Below are 15,327 nucleotides of genomic sequence, written 5' to 3' on the forward strand. Positions count from 1 at the left end.
TATACACCCTTGGTAAATATGATCAAAGGTGGCTGTGAAAATTAATCTGCATTGTTAATCCTTTTGATCTTTTATTTAAAAAACTGACAAAAATCTAACCTTTCATTGGATAATAAGAATTTTAAATGGGGGAAATATCATTATGAAATAAATGTTTTTCTCAAATACACGTTGGACACAATTATTGGTACCCCTAGAAATTCTTATAAGTAAAATATCTCTGAAGTATATTCCCATTCATATTCACAATTTAGAGCACTCCAGGGTGATTATGAACATGAAATTATCCAGTCATGGCTTCCTGTTTCATAGAAATATAAACAGGAGGGAAAACAAAGCCCAAATTCCCTTAATCATCCATCACAATGAGAAAAAACAAATAATATATTTCTGATGTGCAGCAAAAGATAATTGAGTTTCACAAATTAGTGAAGTGGCTTTAAGAAAAGAGCTAGAGCAGTGAAAATTACCATTTCCACCATCAGGGCAATAATTAAGAATTTCCAATCAACATAAAATGTTACGAAACTGCCTGGAAGAGGACGTGTGTCTGTATCGTCCTAATGCACGGTGAGAAGGAGAGTTTGAGTGGCTAAAGACTCTCCAAGGACCACAGCTGGAGAACTGCAGAAAATAGTTGAGTCTCGGGGTCAGAAAACCTTAATTTAAAAAATTGTCAAACAGCCCCTACATCACCACATGTTGTTCGGGAGGGTTTCAAGAAAAATTCTCCTAGCTCATCCAGAAATCAAACTCCAGCATATTCAGTTATCACACGACTGGAACTTCAAATAGGACTGGCTTCTATGGTCAGATGAAACTATAAAATGAGCTTTTTAGCAGCAAACACTCAAGACGGGTTTGGTGAACACAGGGATAAAACGTACCCCATGTGTACAATGAAATATACTGCTGTATTTTTGATGTTGTGGGCCTAGTGGTAGAGCATTGCGTTCACTTAAAGTGAAGTGACATACGGCCAAGTATGGTGACCCATACTCAGAATTTGTGCTCTGCATTTAACCCATCCAACGTGCACACACACAGCAGTGAACACACACACACACCGTGAACACACACCCGGAGCAGTGGGCAGCCATTTATGCTGCGGCGCCCGGGGAGCAGTTGTGGGTTCGGTGCCTTGCTCAAGGGCACCTCAGTCGTGGTATTGAGGTGGAGAGTGCTGTACATTCACTCCCCCCACCTACAATTCCTGCCGGCCCGAGACTCGAACTCGCAACCTTCATTGAGTGTAGATATAAGTGTTTGCCACAACTTAATACTAAAAGCACCTTATACTCAATCTACTGGTGTGTTCATACTTGTAGAAAACAATGTGTTTTGAATGTAAAGACATGGTGCTTCATCTTCATCCAGTGTGGAACCCTCTTTACACTTTGTTGTGCTAATGTCGGAGGCTCCTTGTTGGAGGACATAATTTATGAATTATAACCAGCCAAACTGGCTCGGAAGTTAATATGTGTTAACCATCACTGTTGATTTTTACCCACATTTGCTGTGTTGTTGGGTGTTAAAGGATTAGTTCACTTCCAGAATGAAAATATCCCGATAATTTACTCACCCCTATGTCATCCAAGATGTTCATGTCTTTCTTTCTTCAGTCGAAAAGAAATTAAGGTTTTTGAGGAAAACATTCCAGGATTTTTCTCCATAAAGTGGACTTCAATGGAAAACGTGAAACTATCTGTCGTTTTGTATAAAATTTTTTAAAAACTATACTTTTTAACCACAAATGCTCTGCGATGCACGTCCACAACTTCACGCATTATGTAATCAAGCTGTAAAGGTCACACGTGACGTAGGAGGAAGTACCAACCCAGTGTTTACAAAGGGAGCATGCAAAGACTAAATCAAATGCCATTTACAAAAAAATGTTGGATGATTTTGAATTTGGGGGAGAAAATCAGATGGAGTTTGGTACTTCTTCTTTTTGACTGAAGAAACATCTTGGATGACATGGGGGTGAGTAAATGATCAGGAAATTTTCATTCAGGAAGTGAACTAATCCTTTAATTTTAAACCCAGTTGAGGACAATAAGTTGTAAGTGAAAATCATTTTCGATCCATCTCAGTCACAGCCAATAAGAACATTTTATGCTTAATACAAAGCTGTGGGCGGGAATACCTAGTATGATGTCGCAGTAATAGAAACCAAGCAACCAATAAGCAACTAAAACTCTATACCAAACTCCAGGATGTATTTAAACATCACAATCTCCCTCAGCGAGGTGACCTACGAGTCCAAACGCTCGCTGAGAAGTGCGGAACATGGCAGGCCGCAGGTTCGTAAGAGCCTCCACCGCCAGTCATTATTGCCCCGATGCATTGATTCAAGACCAAACGTCAAGTCGCGAGATTAAAATTCAACAGTCCTGTCAGAATGAGGGACTTTTCGTCCTTCCCTTGAGGCCACCACTGGAGGAGGACAAGGAATACGACGCAAGGTCATTCTGAGCTCATTCTGATTAGTGTATGAGGAGAGCGAGCGACGGAGCACTTAAGAGTGGGGGCTGATTCATTATTCATAGTTCAGCCATCGTTTGTATTAGAACATCAGCTTGCAGCCACCGGCCACAAAAACTGGGTTACCTCCCCCGAGTCCTGACAACAGGAGAAAGAGGAGGAGGAGGAGGTGGAGGAGAGGAAGAGGAGAAAGAGGGATGGAGAGGTGTAAGACAAGTCCAGAGGAGGTGAGGAGCAATGTGTCACTAACCTGCTTGAATTACAGCCTTACACCTACTCAAGTGACCTTCACAAACTGTGGTCAAGGTAAGGAGAAAGAGAGAGAGGGAGCAAAACCGGCGTGAGAGAAACAGAGCGATTTTTCTCGCTCGTCCTCAATCTGAAATCCCAGAGCTGTGTGTGTGAGTGAGTGAGTGAGTGTAGGACACGCTCGTGTTCGTGGTGCCGCTCACTTCCCTTCCGTGTTTCTTTAGGACACACTGTACCAGGTTGCGTGCCGACGGATTTCGAGCACGCCGCTGATGATTTAGCTGTTCTGCTGGCCACAGGACAAGCCGATCAATGCGGTCAATATGATTTCATATGATCTGAATGTTTAATAAACAGCAGTCTGACGCAGGTGGGCGTTTAGTCACATGCTGTTACGGTACTGTGTTCAGGCTGATAAAATGCCTCCCACTGCTCCCATAATGCTTTGTGTTTGGCATTAAATATGCATCTGCAGAGGAAACTCACATAACACAAAGCGCATTTGCGATTTACTATTCATTTATTCCCATTTAAGGGTCATAACTGTGAGGAGGTAAATGAGGGCGAGGGAGGTAGGGGTTAGCTGAGGGGGTGAGATTTCAGATTAAAGATTCTGTAGTATTTGTGGCATAATGTTGGTTACAAAAATTATTTTGAGAATTTTCCATTGTATAAAAAAAGTTACAGTGTGGCACTTAGAATGGAAGTGAATGGGGCAGATTTAAAAAATAAATAAATAAATGCAGAATAGTGAAGTTAATTATTTTCTAAAAACATTTACATTAATTTTCCTGTTAAAACTTGAATTATTTGAGCTGCAAAGTTGTTTAAATCATAATTTGTACAGGATATTTTAAGGTTTATTACATATAACTTTACACAGAAAAGGCTAGAAAGTTATAATTATTTAAATTATAAACCCATTGGATTGGCCCCATTCAAAAGTGGCAATTACAAATAGACATTGTTCAATATACACTTAAAAAATGATTTTTGCTGCTTGTTCAAATTACTTCATTAAAATGAGCTAAAGCAACACAATTCCTATATATTCTGTGCTAACTTAATTTCATTGTGTTCAATCTACAATGTTAAAGTCACTTGAACAAATTATATATGTTCAACTTAATTGATTCATGTGAGAACAATGTACACTATTAAATCATGTTAATTCAGCACACTTTTTTCCAGTGTACGTGTACATGGGGTCCAGCACTTTGTGATCTCAACATTCATATTTTTAATCAGAAAAACATGTAACCACATTGCATGTGTCCTGGGCCACAGAGAAGGACCCCATATTCCACTAACATGCAGTTGTACATGGTTTTAAACTTTGCACTGCTGTAAAAGAAAGCAACTGTCTGATCTAAAAATATTGCCAAAGTCCATATATATAGCACATGCACAAAACTTCACAGAACATCTTCAGTAAGTCTAACATCAGCACGTAGCGACAGATCATATGAAGCAGGAACATCTGAAGTTGAGTTAATACAGATGCCTGACTAAAATAACATTTTTTTTTAACATTCCACTCGAAATGTCACATTTGTGGTGAGATTAAAATTCAAGCATATGTGGGAACGATGCTGCACTGTCTTTTTTTGCACTTTTATTTTTCCCCTGACCTTGTGAAATCAGCATATGAACGACCCATATATATATATATATATATAAAAGAAAGAAGGAAGGACGGAAGGAAAGACAACTGCAATACAGAACGATCTCGGAAGGATGCTCTGTTCCAAAATCAAATCACTGTCTGTGCTTCTGAAATTAGTGAGGGTGCTTTGCCTTCGTACACATCTATTCTGACATTTCATATTTTGTCCAGTCCATAGTTATGATTATCACAATATCATTGCGATTTCGAGAGAATATGCGGATGCCACTTCCGAAAGATTGTTGCAACTTAGTAAGCCACATTGGTCCTCTTAGCAGCATGAAAAATGAAACTTTTATTCAAATTCTGAATTAAGGCTATATACAGCAAAGAAAGTGCGCAAAGTGCTGTCACTCATTTCAGTTTATCGCGATCTCTAATGAGTGAATCTGTCAACACGGCACAATTAATCTCTTACTTACATCACCTACACTTTCATTATAATCAGAGGATTCGCGTCGCGAGCTTCCAGAACTCTGGGCTGAACAAGAACACTCGCGTTCTGAGCGGTGAGTGCATTCTGACTCACTAAAGCTCCTCTGATTGGCCATTGCGTGATTGAAATCAACAGACATGTCTCTGATTTGCTACAATGTACAACGCTGCAAAAACAGAGCGCAAACACAAATACATATTTGATTCTGACCTGAGGCGGCTGCCGGTTACTTTCGTTTTGTTGTTTATGCTATTTAGTTGCTTCTTTCCTGATTCTTGAACGTCCAAATATGGGATACACAAAAACACATCTTTTCGCAATTTACTAGTCATGGGATATCTGATGGGAATACACAGACCCTCGGCAGACATTTAACAAATAAACACCACAGGGATACGTCAACTTTTAAAGCACCACTGCTATATAAAACCTCACTAATTGTTTGGTCGGTAGTTGGACATCAGCCCATTCCTAATCCAAATATTCTCCTTGTTTGAAAGAGGTGCATTTCAGATCTAAGACTGCGAAAGTCTGGAAAGCTTTGTCGTAATCATTTTAAAATGAACAGAACTGAGTCAGACAGAGATTTTGTTTGCTCAATATCATGGAATTATACAACAAAACCAAAACAAAAAAGGGATTATGCTGTACTTCAACACCTTCCCAGAGAAAAACTGACTCAGAACAGCAGAAAGCAAATTACACAGTACTGCATTTGGCCAAACGTTTATCTTCTTGTTCAAATGCGACTCGTATTTACATTTTTAATGCTGTAAAGACTACGCATATGGACAAAATTTTGATTTGTGGTGACGCCAGCAAAGTTCAGTTGAACTGAAACACCTCGGATTTGTTTAGTAGAAAGCTACCTTAACCCCACCTCCCTAAACAAACGTACACAGGGGACAGATCTGTGCACAGCTTTAAATGTCAGCAAAGATCTTCTATGAAGGGGTGAGAATGTAAATCAGAAACAAGAGAAAACAGAGACGGATACTGAAGATGTGCATGGATTTAATCTTGGCAACCAAGTGACCTTGCCATGGATCACCAAACATTAAAGGTACAACAGGTGCTAAAGATGAACAAATAGATGGGATACTGCTCAAATATTTACACACACACACACACACACAGAGAGAGCCCAGACACCTCGCTAGATGTCACATTCTTTCATTACCACAGTACCAAAGTGCCACGTGATCACACAGAATGATATAACGATAGATAGAACGACAGAACAACATATTTTTCTCTCTCTCAGAAAAAAGATGAGGGATAAAAGAAAGAGAGAAATAGTTGTGAGCTCTTTAACAATGACCTCATCTAGTGGAGTGGAAATTTCCTGGTAGGCATGGTGACAGCAGCAGCAGAACTGAGAACATTTAGCAAGATGAGAGAGACCGAGAGAAACGGACCCCAACTCACTGGCACACAGCATCGCAGTGAAGATGGTTCTCCTTTGACTCTCTCTCTCTCTCTGTCCCTCTCTCTCACACATACACACAGATGAAAACACAACTTCATACATCTCTGTGGTGTCACAGATAGTACATGTAACTTGTGTTGTTCTGGCTACACTAGGCTGCAGTGTTCAGTGGAGCAGGTAGAGGGCGCTGTGGAAAGAGAGCGAGAGAGAAAGAAATGTATGTGGGTCACTCTCTGCACTAGTGATGTTTTTAGCTGCCTTAAAATACTGCACCGTCCCCACAGAGCTCTGACCCTTTCCCACTCACTCCACACACACCTTTACCACACACACGATAGGCTACACCTTACACACAGATATCTTTTACACACTCACTATGGCACATCTTTATAGTACAGCCTCACTCTTGCGGGTAAGGGAGGGGTGCACATGTGTTGTGTGGGTTGTGCAGCAAGGAGAGAATGGATCTTCTCTAAATATGATGTTTGAGTAGATGAAATGGGCAGAATGTGAACTGGCCAGTCGCCAGAGTCTCAGCGACAGCCGTTTTCTCACAGCGCTCTAAAAATAAAAACGCCTTTATTTCAGATCTCACCAATCAGGCATATCCTGCTTGATATAATCACATTCATATACACATATAAACTCAATACTCAATATATGCATACCTACTAAACACACACAGTGCCTTCTTTAATCACGATGCGCTTTTTTGCCAAGTCTGCTCTGGTGCAGACTCTACAGCGGACTATTATAATTATTTTGGTAACATTTTAGTATAAGGACCAATTCTCACTATTAACTAGTCGCTTATTAGCATGCCTGTTATTAACGTATTGGCTGTTTATTAGTACTTATATAAAGCACATATTGTGCATTACCAATCCTACCCCAACTTCACAACTACCTTATTAACTATTAATAAGCAGCAAATTAGGACTTTACTGAGGCAAAAGTCGTAGTTAATGGTTTGTTATTAGCGAGAATTGGACCTTAAAATAAAGAGTGACCAATATATTTATTAATGTAACAGTATTATATTGTATATTAATTTATGTATTTTAGCTTTTTATGACATCATATGAATATTTGTACTTTAAAAAAAGTTACATATTATATATTTTAAAAAGATTTATATGCTGTCATTAAAATTAAGCTAATAAAAGATTTTTTTTAAAAGCATATTAAAATTATGCATAGAATATCCATAAACTTATTCACATATTCAATATGAGCTCTGGATGATTGACTAGCCATTTGCTGTGTATTTGTTTTATTAATTATTATTTACTTCTTACATTTTTAGCCATGATGCTTTCACTAGAATATGCTTGGATGGTTTTTGTAGTAAAACTCTTTTGGAAAGGCTGTATTTTTAAACTCCGCTCTAAAGTGCCGCCACTACAGGCATACAGTACACATTAAGATGGATGTCTTTTGCTGTTGCGTCACATTTCACACTGTTTTATAGTGTCCCACTACGAGTGTTGCATTTTTAAGATGGCATGTCAAGCTAAATATAGTCCATCTTTTACACATCTTGAGACTTTTGCATTCTGTTCCAATCTGTTGTGCTCCATCTAGCTGTTTTTGCAAGAACACCTCTTATATAAACACTCCTTAAGGAACATGTCTTGTCAGGGTCTGGTAAGCCCAAACCCACCCACGATGCCGCCATTGTGTTTTCGCAAGCAACAACAGTGCACCAGTTCTAACGTCATGGTGAAATTTTGAGCATAGCTTGCTAACTGTTCTGTCTGACTGTTTTTGTAACTCCTGTGTGTTTTTAACATAAACGTGTGTATATTTGACCGTTTAAGCGCAATAAGACATGAAAGAGAACTTAGTTTAGGACTCACATGCCGTGAGACAGCCGCTTTCTATGCGCATGCTTCGGATGTGTGAGCTCAGGAAATCCTATAGTTTAAAGAATATGGCTTTAAAACACATGATTTCAGCGCGATAGACAGGATAATCAAAACCAAACTAATGTTTTTTATCAGAATATCTGAGATACGAGCTGTAAAGACACAGCCATATTCTGGAAAAGTGGGCAGGGAGCAGCAGCTCATTTGCATTTAAAGAGCCATTCACGAAAACAGCGTGTTTCTGCTTCCACTCAAAATAGCCATTTTCAAAATTATATTATAAATTATCTGTCGGGTATTTTGAGTAGAAACTTCACAGACACATTCTGGGGACACCTGAGACTTATATTACATACTGTAAAAAGGGGCATAATAGGTCTCCTTTAGCAGATTTGTGGATCGTTATGCCTAATAAAAAATGGTGTGAAGTTCCTTCTTAATTGACCAATCATGTTTGCATGTTTTCAGTTTTCTCTTTGCTCCGCGATGTATTTTTTACTGCGTGAGAACATGATGTGTAGTGTGAGAGTGGCATGGCTTGTTGGACAGAGCAACAGTAACTAAGAAGGGTGGGTTTTTGCGAAGGGTCAATTCATGTTTTTGACACCAGCTTCCTTTCAGATTTGATGTCTGGCTGCTGATGAGTTTCTGTCAGACACTGCTCCACAGGTGTCTGCTGACAGAAGCGGTGTGAAAGCAACTCCTCCTTGTCGGACAAAGTCAAACACCATAAATGCAGCTTGACCAGTAACTTTGGGTCTGACATTAATGTGCTAGACCTGCACAGAGTGCTCTTCGAATCTGTCATTATAATGAGGAGGGAGCTTCATATCACTAACCGTGGAAGGGAGCAACAGATAAGTGGATAGTTAACGAAGAGTTCTTTGTCTCCGAGTGAATGCACCTTCTGCTCTGCAGGTTGGCTGCATAGTTACTGTGTTACCACGGTAGCTGTGCATTTTACCATCACCAAGGATACCATATCCATGACAACCTCCACCCATCAAAAGATTCCGTTCATAGCCCATAAGCAGAGGGGTGTATGTATCAAATGAAGGAACTGTGCTTGTGTCACTCTAACCTGCCTATAGTAAGTAAAAAGCCTGGTTCATGGGGTAAAAATTCAGTTCAGAAATAATTTCTGATATTTTGGATAAAAATATAAACCTTTAATGACAGATGAATCATGAGCTTTGAACCATGAACATTAATGTATTTAATTACTGAATTTCCACAAAAAACTACATCACCCATAATACTGAGGAGAGCTATAGATTCACCAATGAGAGAAATCACTGTTACCATGAAAATGATAATAGCAGTAAAAACCCACTCGCATTGCAAATGACACAATCAAGTTAAAGGGATACTCCACCCCAAAATGCAAATTTTGTCATTAATCACTTAACCCCATGTCATTCCAAACCCGTAAAAGCTTTGTTTGTCCTCGGAACACAATTTAAGATATTTTGGATGAAAACTGGGAGGCTTGTGACTGTCCCATTGACTGCCAAGTAAATTACACTGTCAAGGCACAGAAAAGTATAAAAAATCAGTAACGCATGGAAACGTATTGTACGTTTATTTACGCTTTGATTTGAACTGAAACAGCATATCCATGCATTACTGATGACAGAGAATAGCGTACACACTTTGCGTCCATCGGATGCTTTTCAAAATGGTGCTACGCTGACACAGAGAGACAGAGAGGAGACGAATTGTTGAATAAATGTTGTTATTTTTATTTTCTTTGCGTAAAAAAAGTATTATCGTTGCTTCATAAAATTCAGACTGAATCACTGATGGCAGATGGACTATTTTGACAATGTTTTTAATACTTTCCTGTGCCATGACAGTGTAAGTTACTTGGCTGTCAATGGGAAAGTCACAAGCCTCTCAGTTTTCATCCAAAATATCTTAAATTGTGTTCTGAGGACGAACGAAGCTTTTACGGTTTTGGAACGACATGGGGTAAGTGATTAATGACAAAATTTGCATTTTGGGGTGGAGTATCCCTTTAATAAAAGCCCTTTCCCATGAGGCATTGCAAATGACTGTAATTGAGTCCGTAAAAGCCCACTCCCATCAAGCATTGTAAATTACGTAATTCAGTCTACTTACACATTCCAACAACTTATATATCAATACATACCAAAGATTATATACAATACATAAGTTGTACTTTAATGTTTTAAAATTAACTTTAAATATGTTGCAGCAGTTTTCTATTTTAATATACTTTAAAATATAATTTATTCCTGTGAGGCAAAGCTGAATATTCAGCATCATTGCTCCAGTCTTCAGTGTCACATGATCCTTCAGAAATCATTCTAATATGCTGATTTATAATCAATGTTGGAAACAGTTGTGCTGCTTAATATTTATTGGAACCTTTTGGAATACTTTTTCAAGATTCTTTAATAAATAAAAAGTTCAAAAGAATAGTGCTTATTCAAAATAAAAATTGTGTGTTACAATATACACTATTCAAAAGTTTGGGGTCAGTACATTTTATCTTTCTTTTTTTTTTTTTATTAATTCAGAAAATTATTCAGCAAGGATCTGTTAAATGGATAAAAAGTGATAGTAAAGACTTCTATTGTTAGATTTCTATTTTGAATAAAGGCAGTTCTTTTGACCTTTTAGTCAAAGAATCAAAAGAAAAAAGTTTCACAGATTCAAAAAAAATATATTAAGCAGCACAACAGTTTCAACACTGATAATAAGATCAGCATATTAGAATGATTTCTGAAGGATCATGTGACACTGAAGACTGGAGTATGGCTGATGAAAATTCAGCACTGCGTCACAGAAATAAATGATATTTTAAAATATATTAAAATAGGAAACCAATATTAGAAACTGCAATAATACTTCACAATATTACTGTTTTTTTCTGTATTTTTTATCAAATAAATATAGCCTTGATGAGCATAAGTGACATAAGCGAAAAAAAAACACATTCAAATTCTTACTGATCCCAAACTTTGAGTGGCAGTATAATGTACAGTTAGGGTAAACGTACCCATTAAGCACACTTCCATTTTTGAGATCAGATTATAAAAACAAAAAATAATTTATTATCCTACTTGATGTCTTAACCAATTGATGTGTTTGTTACTATATTCCTCCTATAATTTCAAGTCAATCAGATCATTGCACGCTGAGATATGGGTCTCCACAGTGTTGGGGGTAATGAATCACAAGTAAAGTAATCAGATTACTTTTTTCAAGTAACTAGTAAAGTAATGCATTACTTTTTAATTTACAAGAAAATATCTGAGTTACTTTTTAAAAAAAGTAACGCCAGTTACTTTGTTTTCCCATTTATTGACTGACAAGTCTCCTGTCCCCATGTTGGGAGAAATCGGAAGTGTTTGCTGTGTGAACATGAACTAGTTCCAGACTAAATGTGAATGTGCATTAATTCATCTCACTTGCAAAAAAACTGATTTAGTATTCATCAAAATGAATTAAAACAAAGAAATGCAATAATTAAATATGTTAAATAACACAAATGTATCTAATCCCATTTTATTAACCAATGTCTTTGCTGCTGACCTTTGATGATCCAGTTCAACCATACTAATAAGCAAAAATTACTTTAGCTGAACTAACAATTGTGCTTCGTTTTTTAAATTGCTGAAGAGTGTTGAACCTTCTTCTCCTGCGTTCTACTGTACAGATGTCAATTTACTTTTCCTTCAGCCTGAGGTTTATTCATTACACTTTTTGGCTTTTTCATTTGCTATAAATAGAACTTCTTATATTAAAAATAAACAATCATGCCCTGCTCAAATTTAAAAAGTAACACAAAAGTAACTCAAAAGTAATGTAACTCATTACTTTCCATAAAAAGTAACTAAGTAACGTAATTAGTTACTTTTTTAGGGAGGAATGCAATATTGTAATGCATTACTTTTAAAAGTAACTTTCCCCAACACTGGGTCTCCATGTGTGCACACTGTTTGGCGGCCATTTTGAAAGCTGTCTAAAAACTTTCACCAAAAGAGTAGCCCCTTAAATGTGTGTTTTTTAGATGTTTAAGCCTTTATTTTGGGTAAGTTTCACTACTTATTGTAAAATTAAGAGATTAATGTTCAGACTTTTGCATATTATAACCTAGAACTTGGATGTGGGAAATAATAATTAGATCCAAAATATAGTTTTAGCAACATAGCCCAGATGCTACAGAACACAGTTAGCAGACTAGCTGTATAAGATTATGTGCTACGCTAATATATTACTTCACAGGCATTACTGGCTTGTACTTTTACATCCATGATATTATAAATTGACAGTTTATTGCTGGTCTGTCATTTTACAGTGCTGTAATTTTTAAAGATTTCATATATTATTTTAAGGTGAGCTTAAAGGGTGCACTACTATGAAAATCACACAGCTTCAGTGTGACATCAATAAGAAAAAGTATAATTTCATAGATATTGTTAATAATAGTTGTTCATATTAAAATATTTATGAACTTAATACATGACCTAGACTATTTATTCAGCAAAATCCTGTCATTTTAATAAATATTATATGAAATGTATTAAAAATTGTTGCTGCTCCAATTAAGCTCAGTGTGCTCTCTTTAAGCTCTTCCACATTGAACGTCTATGTAAATACTTCATAAACAGACTTTACATATAAACTGATGGTTGTCACTTTAAGTCAAGTTAATCGATTTTCTATGGATTCTGTCGACTCAAATCTGCAGACTGGCTCTGACCTTTAGCATCGAGCATCAACTTTTCCTGATTGTAAATCTGTGGAAAATCAGGGCAAAAATCGTGTAGTGTATTCCAGCCTTAAGAGACTATAGATAAATTGACATCCATTTAATAAGACGTTTCATAATGAGGCTAGTTTCTATGTTCATTCCCATGAATTAAATGTTTTATTGGTTTGTTACTTAGCTGAACGTGGACTAGCCTAGATGTTGCAATGTGCTTAGATGACACTTCATTATGAATATATAACTGATCGACTTGAATGCCTTTTAAGTCTTGAATGATTTTATTGTTCTGTTTTCTTGTGATTGACTTTGTACCTTCAAAAAATATATATATTTTTACAATTATTCTTTATAAATATTCCTTAAAATAAACAAGAATTTTTAATAAAACATGATGTGAGCTTGATGGGAACAGGGGTGTGCTTAAAGGGTACAAAAATGTACCCATTAAGCACAGCCGGACTTTTTTAATTTAATTATGTATATCTTAATTGAAATGCTTTTGTCATTTAAAATAAAATTTAATATTTTTGTGTGAGAGATTAATATTTTATTTTAACATAACTTTTTGTACTGAAACGAATATCTTGTGCACTAAACATGTCTCAATGAAGATGTTGGTGAACTAAATAGCTACGTTTACCCTACTTTTGTATAAGTCATTTTCAAATCCTTCATGGGGTGTTGTTCATTTCCTCATAAAATACATTTAAATAAAAGAAGTTTGTAATGTTGAAAGCGATTCGTCAAAATAATTCATCTCAGAGCTGGTTGGTTTGATTCAAATCATTTTCGGAAATACCTATAGAGAAAACGAATGGAAAAAAATACCTGCAGAACCACTAAAGCCGCTGTATATGTGACCGTAATCACTGCTCGGCCATGAGCTACGTGCCCCCATAAGCGTACATATGCTTTCATGCACGCATTTTCAGGTTTCCATTGTGTTATTCGCTGGGAAAAGACATAATGCGTCTTCAGATCTCTGAGCTGATGGGTGGATGGATTAGTGTTACTCAGGCTACAGCATGAATCTTTGAGAAGTCTGAGAACTCCTTCCACAGCCAAACATCCAGATTACCCACACACTCCATCGTTCTGCATTCATCCAGACTGAATGTACTGTACACTGAGCACTGAAGCACACAGGCTGTTCTTAGGCTTACAGAGCTCCAATCTCTCTATTCTAGATTCAGCATTCTGCACCTCCAATTCAAAACCCAATGTAAGTTCTAAAATGCAACTGCACCTCACAAAAGTTGAAATCCTTCAACCAACTGCAATCACTATCATCATCACAACTATAACATCACCACTATCCCCAACACATCATAACCACAATATCATCAGCAGCAGAACCACTATCATCATGACCTCCATCATCACGATCAAGTAATCATTACCATTACATCACCATCACCACAACCATTACTATCCTGACTGCTGCTAGCTATAGGGGAACGTTCGGAACTCAGTTCTGGGAACTAGCCATCATGATGGTTCCTAGAGAACCAATTTCCCCCTCAGGCCATTTTGCTGGTTGCATTCGCACCGGTAGCAGGAACTCTGAAGTGGCTGACAGAAACGCCTTTATTCGCAGCATTTACAAACGTCATCGGAGTGTTTTTGTTGTGGGTCGTTTGTTTCATGAAAACGGAGATGGAATGTAAACGCACAATTTATGTGACTGAAAGAGCATGAAAATCTGACTAAATCTCCCATGACAACTTGCAGTATTAGGCCTACATATAAGGCGTTGCTGTCAGCCACTAAATATCATCAAGGCTGAGAAAAGAACACAATGCTGCAGACAACAGGTTGCTAAATGCCGTTATCGCTGTTTTCCATTTTTGTGGATGGTTTTTTAAGCCACATGCACAAATAATCACAACCATAAAAACATAATAAAAAATGAATAAGCTGACCTTTTTGACTAATACAACTTAAGTAAATCCATCATCACATTATCATCACTATCACATAACATCCATCACAATTACAGCCATAACTATCCCCACCACTAATACCACAATCATCATTACCAATCACTGTCACAACCAGTATAACCATCCCCACCATTACCATCACCATCCTCACTGCTATTATCATTGCCATAATCACCCTCATCACCATCATTACTACCATATAATCATCACAACCACCTTTATCCGCCTTCACTATTATCATCAACGCCACAACTTCACCATCACATCATCACCACAATCACATAACATCCATCATCACCATTACAGCCACAACTATCCCCACCAATGCTATCACCACCATCATCATTACCAGTCACTACCAGTATTATCCTCACCATTACCATCACCATCCTCACTACTACTATCATTGCCATAATCATCACCACCATCATTACTATCACATAGCCATCTTCAGCCACACCACTAACACTATCATCACCTGCCATCACAGTTATCATCAACATCACATCGC

At 37.4% G+C, this 15,327-nt stretch overlaps 1 protein-coding gene across 21 annotated transcripts in view; it reads right to left on the bottom strand.

Moving 5' to 3' along the window:
• cacna1c (calcium channel, voltage-dependent, L type, alpha 1C subunit) overlaps nucleotides 1-15,327 on the bottom strand; it is a 130,169-nt gene that overhangs the window by 72,244 nt on the left and 42,598 nt on the right. The window lies entirely within an intron of this gene.

This window comes from Onychostoma macrolepis, chromosome 04 (assembly GCF_012432095.1).
Source record: "Onychostoma macrolepis isolate SWU-2019 chromosome 04, ASM1243209v1, whole genome shotgun sequence".
Classification (NCBI taxonomy): domain Eukaryota; kingdom Metazoa; phylum Chordata; class Actinopteri; order Cypriniformes; family Cyprinidae; genus Onychostoma; species Onychostoma macrolepis.